The 8,579-nt window shown below is 42.8% G+C and overlaps 1 long non-coding RNA gene across 1 annotated transcript; it reads left to right on the top strand.

The window, feature by feature from the left end:
- Positions 1–1,136: 1,136 nt before the first annotated feature.
- LOC142829010 (uncharacterized) lies at positions 1,137–7,622 on the top strand. Its single transcript, XR_016349572.1, has 3 exons — positions 1,137–1,844; positions 2,747–2,797; positions 6,726–7,622. It is a non-coding gene; the product is annotated as an uncharacterized LOC142829010 (long non-coding RNA).
- The last annotated feature ends 957 nt before the right edge of the window (positions 7,623–8,579 follow it).

Raw genomic sequence — 8,579 nt, 5'->3', positions numbered from 1 at the left:
TCATCCAGCCCTGGTTCCACCGCCTGCCCTCCCCGATTTCTGCTGGATAGCCCCGCTGCCTCCAACCCTGCTTCCACCGCCCACCCGGATCTCCGCGGGACAGCCCTGCTGCCTCCAACCCTGCTTCTGCTGTCCCCCTGCTCGGATCTCTGCTGCACAGGCCCGCTACCCCCAACTCTGCTTCCGCCACCCACCCACCCGCCTGCCCTGATCTCTGCGGGACAGCCCTGCTACCCTCAACCCTGATTCCAGGTGGCTGGTTCCCCCCTCCCCTGCCACCTCCTCCCAGCCTGCTCTGCTCTGCTCTGCTCTGCTCTGCTCTGCTCCCCTTCCAGCAGCCACACTGAGGCCCGGTATTTTCTTCCCATGGCCCAGTACTGGGCCATGGCCCATAATTTGGGAAATGCTGGTCTAGAGAGGAGCAATTATTGACCAGTGTCCGTCATTGATCTGGGACTCAGGCAACAATTCTGAAGCAAAAGAACTTTTATCCTCTTAGTTTTCATTATGGTAAAAATGTCTATTTTCTTTAAACCAAATCAGTTTGGTAAAGGTGTTTGGCGAAAAGCAATATGGTTCCTAAACACCTGTTTGTTCTTTCTCTCTCTAGTTCTGTCCCACTTCAAACACTGGGTTGCTCTAAAAAAAAAGTTTTAAAGTCGGTTTAAATTGCTATGTGACAGCTGCTATCATCTATAAAGACAAAGCACGCACAGCAAGAAAATAAAACTAAGGAACTCATTAACCTTACATTGCCCATGTAATAAACATAAATACTCTGGGTCTGTTTTTTCCCATTATCTTGAACCTTTGTGCAATTATTTACCACTGTTGAAAATTCAAGGGAAATGGGTACAAAATACTAACATTCCAGTTTGCTGTTGATTAGGCATCCAAATGTTATATAAGTTAGTAACTGCTCAGCATCATTGTCGGGGACCCCTCCCTCGACTGGGGTTGCCACCCTCTTCCGGGGCATCATCCAACCCTCTTGGGCCTCGGCCTGAAGCATGAGGCCCCTTTTTAGGGGAAATATGGCCCACTGGCCTAGTCCGAAAAGTTCACTGCCCCTGCAGTAGGGGAAATACGGCCTCACGGCCTAGTCCTCAACACGCAGGCCCAGAGGCCTAGTCCCAAAGTTCCTTATCCCAGCCCCCACTCGCCGGGGTTCTGGGCAGGAGGGGTAGGAGGGCACGGGCCCTCCCTCTCCACCGGGCCCCGACCCAGGGCTCTATTAGTGGCGGGTGGCTCCCACCGCTGGCTCGGCGGGGGCTCCTCCCTGCAACGCGCCGAGCCCTCGGGCTTTTCCAGCTCCCTGCCCTGGGTCGCTTCCTACCCTCTGCCCCCGGCCCGTCGTGGTCCCACCTGTTGGCGTTGGTCGGTTGGCTGTATTGGCTCTTCCCCGGGCTACATCGGGGTTGGCAGAGTCCGGTCCGGTGTCTGCATCCCAGGGGATCGGTCGGCGGCTCCGGCGTTGGGGCCGAGCCCGGCTGGGGCCTGGCAGCGGCATGTTCAGCAGTCCTGGCGACTCTCTCTGGCAGTTGAGTGCTAGCTCCTGCTCGGGCCGTGGTCTGTCCCTTCTGAGCAGGCCAGCGGCCTATTATATCTCTGCTCCCCTCAGAGCATGACCAGTAGGGCTGTGTGGGTGGGGCCCTCTCCGCCCCCAGGTGGTTTCCCTGGGCTTGAGTGTGGGGCGGGGCCGCCCTGTCACAATCATGTAATGGTTTCTCAGGGAATATAGCAAGGTCTTTTCATCACTAAAGTTGCAGGAATGGCCTTTGGCAGAATACTTGGTATAAGGAGACATAGAGCTAGTCTACATCAGCTTAACTACACCTCTTCGGGTAATGAAAAATTTCATGTCCAGTGGATAGGTCTAAAATGCGGGGTGGGGAGAATACCAGCTGATGAACTGAATCTGGTGAACCAGGATTAATGCCTGGCAGACCTCCTCAGCCATAATTACCTGCACGATTGCAGCTACCAGTGATCATAGTTCCCATGGACCACCATTGATCGAACTGCTGATTGTTATGTAATTGTAAAGGATCATGAAAGGGAGGAGTGTTCCTGAAACAATATATCTTTTAAGTCTTAAGACAAAATAGAACAGTTACAATTATTGATAACTGCAAGCACATCCTCTTTGGACTGACACCCACATTACTATCTCCCCCTCAAAACTATCCAGATGAAACAATGCATCTTTCATCAAAAGATCTCAAAGCACTTTGCAAACAGATAGGTAATCAATGGGAGCTCCAATTGGAGATCCAATTGTGGATGTGCTTTGAGATAGATGGTGAATGGGAGCTCCCATTCCTGGCCAATGGGAGCTACGGGAAGCAGTGCCCTGGTCCGTGCCACTTCTTGCCACTCCCTTTGTCTGGGAATGATGATCCAAGACCAACAGGAGCTACAATTGCTGGTACCTGCAGCAGTGCAGGTAAATATAGTGGTGGAGGCCTGTCCAGGGCTAATCCTGGTAAACTGCCACCGTGTAATTGATCATCCGTGGTCTATACTATGGGGCAATGTAAATCTATTTCATGCAATCCCAGCTACATCAATACCATAGCTAAAGTCAGTGTACCTAAGGTCGAATTGCTGCAGGGTCTTCACCTGTATGTGTGGGGAGGTGTCAATGGGAAAAACTCTCCCAGTAGCTTCCCTTTTGCTTCTTCTTCTGGTGGAGTACCGGAGTTGATGAGAGCAATCTATGATTGATTTATCTGGTCTTTCCTAGAGCCATTAAATTGACCTCCAGGAGATCGATTGCTACAGCGCCGATTGCCTGGTAAGTGTAGACATGGTCTGAGCAATGAAATTAAATAGATCTAAGCCCTAGTGTAGACGCTGCTACACTTACTACATGGTATAGTAAGGATCTGCACTTCAGGGCTATGTCTAGACTGCAGGCTTCTTTTGAAAGAGGCTCTTTCGAAAGCATCTTTCGAAAGAGCCTCTTTCTAAAGATCGCGTCTAGACTGCAGGCGGATCTTTCGAAAGAGCAATCCGCTTTTTCGAAAGAGAGCACCCAGCGAGTCTGGATGCTCTCTTTCGAGGAAGCCCTATTTACATTGAAGAACGCCTTCTTTTGAAAGAGGAACTTTCGAAAGAAGGCGTTCTTCCTCGTGAAACGAGGTTTACCGTCATCGAAAGAAAAGCCGCGTTCTTTCGAAATAATTTCGAAAGAACGCGGCTTGAGTCTGGACGCAGGGGAAGTTTTTTCGGGAAAAGGCTACTTTTCCCGAAAAAAACCCTGAGTCTGGACATAGCCCAGGGGTGCAACTGCAGCTATGCCACTGTACTAGTTCTAGTGTAGACATACTTATTTATCTTGTTTTGTATGCCTCACCCCGGACAATCCATTGGGTGAGCATACACCATGTTAAATAGTTTGTATGTGTCCTTTAGCCTCGTCTATTTGGAAAGATGAATGTTGATAACATAACGATAATAGCTGTGCTTTTTCAAAGCAAACAATTTCACTAGGATAAAGGCACCTACTCCTTTGAAAATCCCAGCCACCATACAACAGAGATTTTCTCTGAATTATTTCACTACAGCACATTCTTGAAATGTAGGCAAATTGCCAATTTTTTTAAAAGTTAATTGGGATGATCCAGGTTATTATAAGCCTGTAAGCCTGATATTGATCCCAGACAAAATAATGGAATGGCTGATATGGGACTCAGTTAATGAAGAATAGAAGGACAGTAATATAATTAATGCTAATTGACATGGAGTTTTGGAAAACTGATCTTGTCAAACTAATAATATCTCTTTTTGAAAAAGTTTCAGTGCTTGATAAATGTAATACTGTAGATGGAATATACTTAGACTTCTACAAGGCAGTTCATGTGATACCACATGGCATTTTGATTAAAACTAGCTAGATATAAAATTAACATGGTACACATTAAATGGATTAAAAGCTAGCTATCCGATAGGCCTCAAAATGTAATTGTAATGGGTGAATTTTCATGAGCAGGTATGTTTCAAGAAAGGTGCAGCAGTCTTCAGTTTGTCCCTATGGCATTTAATATTTTTATCAATGACCTGGAAGAAAACATAAAACCATCAATGATAAAGTTTGCAGATGATCCAAATATTGGGAGAGTGGTAAATAATGAAAAGGACAGGGCACTGATTCAAAGTAATATGGATCTCATGATAATATTGGGTGCAAGCAAACAATATGCATTTTAGTATGTCTAAAGGTAAATGTGTTCATCTAGGAACCAGTACTATAGGCCATACTTACAGGGTGCGAGGCTCTATCCTATGAAGAAGTGACTTTGAAAAAGAGTCAGGGGTTATGGTAGATAATCAACTAAACATGAGCTTCCAATGCAAAACTGGACAAAGGGGGATGCAAAAGCAGAGGAATCTCAAGCAGGAGTAGAGAGGTTATTTTGCCTCTGTGTATAGCACTGGTGTGACCACTGCTGGAACCTTGTGCCAATTCTGTTGCCCAGAACTCACAAAGTTAGTTTATAAATTTGAGAGGATTAAAAAAAAGCCACGAGAGTGGGTAAATGATTAGAAATCCTGTATTAGGGCAGGTCTACACAACAGGGAGAGGTCAATCTAAGCTACACAATTTGAATTAGGTTAGTAGCATAACTCAAATCGACTTAGCTTACATCTACTTACCGCGCATTCCACACTAAGGGAGAGTCACAGAAAAAAACCTCTCCTGTTGACTCCCCTTACTCATCGCATTCTGCTGGAGTACTGATGTCAATAGGAGAGTGATCATCAGTTGATTTAGCGGGTCTTTACTAGACTCGCTAAATTGACCGCTGGTGTGTGGATCCACCCAATAGTAGAGACAAGTCCTTATAGTGATGGAGTTCTTTGAGACTATCTATTTATCGTAACAAAGAGAAGGTGAAGGAGTGACTTGATTACGCTATAAATGTCTACATGCGGAGCAAATACTTAATAATGGGCCTTTTCAATCTAGCAGAGAAAGGTATAACACAACCTAATGGCTGTAAGTTCAAGTTAGACAAATTCACACTGGAAATACATTTTTAACAGTGAGGGCAATTAACCATTGGAACAATTTAATCAGGGTCATGGTGGATTCTCCATCAATGACAATTTTAAATCAACATTGGATTTTTCTAAAACCATATAATTTAGGAATTATTTTGGGGACGTTCTGTGGCCTCTGTAATACAGAAGGTCAGACTAGGTCATCCCGGTGGGTTTTGGAATCTATGAACTTGTGCATTGATGGAAGAATAGGCCAATGGGACCTTAAATTACCTTCAGTAAGATGCTTCAGAATATATCTGTTAAATATTTAAGCTTTGTACACAAGCCAGTTAAAGTATATTTTATGATATTCAGGGCTCTTGGCAGCTCCAAGCATACTGAACTCATGCCTTCTTTCCAGTTATTACAATTAGTGACTATTTTAAATGTTCTGTTTAATGGGATTTTTCGAGTAAAATTGGGGGCTGTCTATATCAGACTTCATTTAGTAGATATTTTTCAGGGCTGAGTTTGCTTTAATGGATATTCTACTCTATACTTTGGATTATTGAGACAATCACAGATTGTTTTTATTTTTATTTATTTATTTATTTTTAAATACTAAGCTTCATATTTGAATTGATCAGCAAATAGTTGGGACTGCGCTCAGAGCTCGTAGAATAACCAGAGGAGATTGCCTAGCCTAATTTAATGAGCTTGAAGTAATATATTATTTTAAGTAGTTTATGGATATGGAGGGTGTTGGCAACCCATAATACTTGCTCAGTAGGTGTAATTTTATTAAGATGGTATCGCCTGGGCCAGCCCCGCAGATACTATAATCCAGAGTACTTCAGTGGTAAGATGTAGTTTCCAGTTAAGATCTAGCCTGCTATTTGCAGAGCAGTTAATGGACATGACATGATGCCAAGTAGAAATGTTTGTCTCCTTTGAGGCTTTCGGACGACTTAGTCACAGTTGTGAAAGCATAGAAGGAAACACATAGGATAAATATTTCAAACAGGATTTGCCCTAACTGGTCTGATTCAGTCTTGGTCTTGAGGACAACAACTTATCAAGATTCAAAAAGAGGTTGTCTGTCTGTATGGATGACACGAATTTCCAAATTTCTACTACTCATTTACTGCAAACAAAACTCTAGAAGCGACATTATACCTCATGCTTCAGGATTAACTATTAGAGATCAGATGAGACCTAATGTGAGGAGGTAGTTTAACCTACAGATGCCTACAGCATGATTTTTACACCTTCTTCTGAAGCTGCTAGCACCGATTCCTGTCAGAGACAGGATACTAGAATGGCTGAAGGGTCTGATCCAGTATGGCAGTTCCTATGTTCCTATGCCCATTTAGTCAAGTGTTCAACCACCAATAGCAGCCAGACCTAGCTGCCTTCAGAACAAGAAACTCTACAAGAAGCAGTTACGTGATAAATTGAGACTAAACTTGAACTTGCTTAGCTCCTTGGGCAGGAACCATGTTTTCTTCACTTGTTTGTCCTGTGGCAAGCACACTGTCAGTGCATAACAATGAATAAATAATAATCACTTCTAGTTATTGCAAACAAGGGTCAAAATGCTTCAGTCAAACCCTGAGAGATTAATTTTAATGAACCAATCATCATATTGCCACATGTTGATGCAGGATGTGGAGGTGTCATAGTAAAATAAGATGCGGGAAGAAACGGTTGCCAATGTAATTATTTATGAATTGCAGGTGCATAGCCAATGCAGAATTTTAATGGAGCAGCCCCTCAGCTGGAATAGATCTGCCTAGCTTCATTGACTTATCCACAAAGTTATTAGAAATTATCTTTTAGAATTTACATTTACTGTACCTGATACACATATTGAACCAGACCCGCGGATGGTGTAAATTGGCAGAGTTCCATTTCAGTAGAGCTACTACAGTGTTTGAAAATGGTAAGCTTTCAAGTTATAAAAGCTTTCTGCTAGATTCCAGATAAATTGCTGACTGTTGAAAAGTGGCTACCTTATCACCTTATTAAAAATACAAAGACCAAGAGGTAAATCAGTAAATCATTTCTGAAGGACCAATTTTTAGGTCCTTATGTTTCCTTCCCACATAAAAGAATATGAAAGGGAAGAAAATAATGAAAAACTCTGCACTGATTTTGGTACATGGTGGTTGAGCCACATTCATTCCATTAGCAGTAGTAATAATAATATAATAATCCCAGGTCCAAGTGGGGATTCATTGCAGACAGGACATGAAAAAGCTACGGTGGCTGGGAAACCTGTAAGAGAACCTGTTCCACCCTCTGTAATGGCTACATTCCTGGTTGCCCCTAAGAACTCTGCTGATGCTTATGCTCAGTGATTCCTCTGGTGGAGCTCAGTTGTGTAGGGAAATAATTGTTGCTTCTTCAGGCATCATTAACTAATACCCTGCTTTATAACTCATGGTGAAAAGGGGACATATTATTCCGAATGGCTGTTTGACTTCTTACCCATTTTTTGCCATGCCATTTTATCCCACATAACACATAGATTTCATGGTGTTTTGGTAGAGTAGAGAGTTGGCTATGGAAGGAGAAGAGGGACATTTTTGTCTCCTCTCATTCCACTCTGCATTTTCTTTTTGTCATCATGAAGGAATGGGAAGAAGGGTAGCACCAGGACCAGAAATTATCCAAAAAGATGACTTGAGGTTCATATAATTTGATTGAAGATTGCCTTCATGGACTCTGGCACGGTTGTTGTTCTTAGGTGACCTGCCACAGGTCTTTGAAGGTACTGCTAAGAATCTCAGTGGCTATATTATGGTTACATTTTCAAAATGAATTTGCCAAGATTCCACATCAAAGATCAATGGATGAGATAAAGAGCTATGGAATGAAAAGCAAAATAACTGACTGGACAGGAAACTCTCTCAGGAGCAATGTAAAAGTATAGTTATAAGTGGAAAATGTTCAAGTTTAGAGGTTGGAATATAGACTTTGTGGTTGCGTAAGATTTTTTTGATGCAGGTGTTAGGAAGATATCCTCAAATTTGAAAATTAATATTTCTTCCTCCTTTAACTTTGATGTAAAGAGACAAGATCAAATAATGAAGAATGTAGGTAGACTTCCACAATGGGATACTCTAGCCTGGAAACTAGAGACTAGTTCTAAAAAGAATTTAGAGAGTCGTGTCAGACAATTAGCTGAGCAAGAGCTCAGCTAAGATCAAGAGCACCCACTGAGATGCTGTGGCCAAAAGGCCTCATGACATTCTGGGATGCATACACAGGGGAATCTGGAACAAGAGCAGAGAGGTTATTTTACTGCTATATTTGGCACCGGTGTGAGTGCTGCTGGAATACTGAGTCCAGTTCTGGTGTCCACAATTCAAGAAGCATGTTGATTAAAATGGACAGTGTTCAGATATGAGCCACAAGAAGGATTAAAAGACTAGAAAACATGCCTTACAGAGATAAACTAAAAGAACTCAATCTATTGAAATAAAGAGAAAGTTAAAGTGTGTTTTGATTAATTTTTATAAGTATTTATATGGGGAAACAAATTTATGGGGAACAAGGTTTCTTCAATCTAGCAGAAAAAGGTAGCA

Source organism: Pelodiscus sinensis, chromosome 5 (genome assembly GCF_052426305.1).
Source record: "Pelodiscus sinensis isolate ZL-2025 chromosome 5, ASM5242630v1, whole genome shotgun sequence".
Lineage (NCBI taxonomy): Eukaryota > Metazoa > Chordata > Testudines > Trionychidae > Pelodiscus > Pelodiscus sinensis.
Note: the sequence above shows the minus strand (reverse complement) of the source record. Positions and strands in the feature narration are given on the sequence as shown.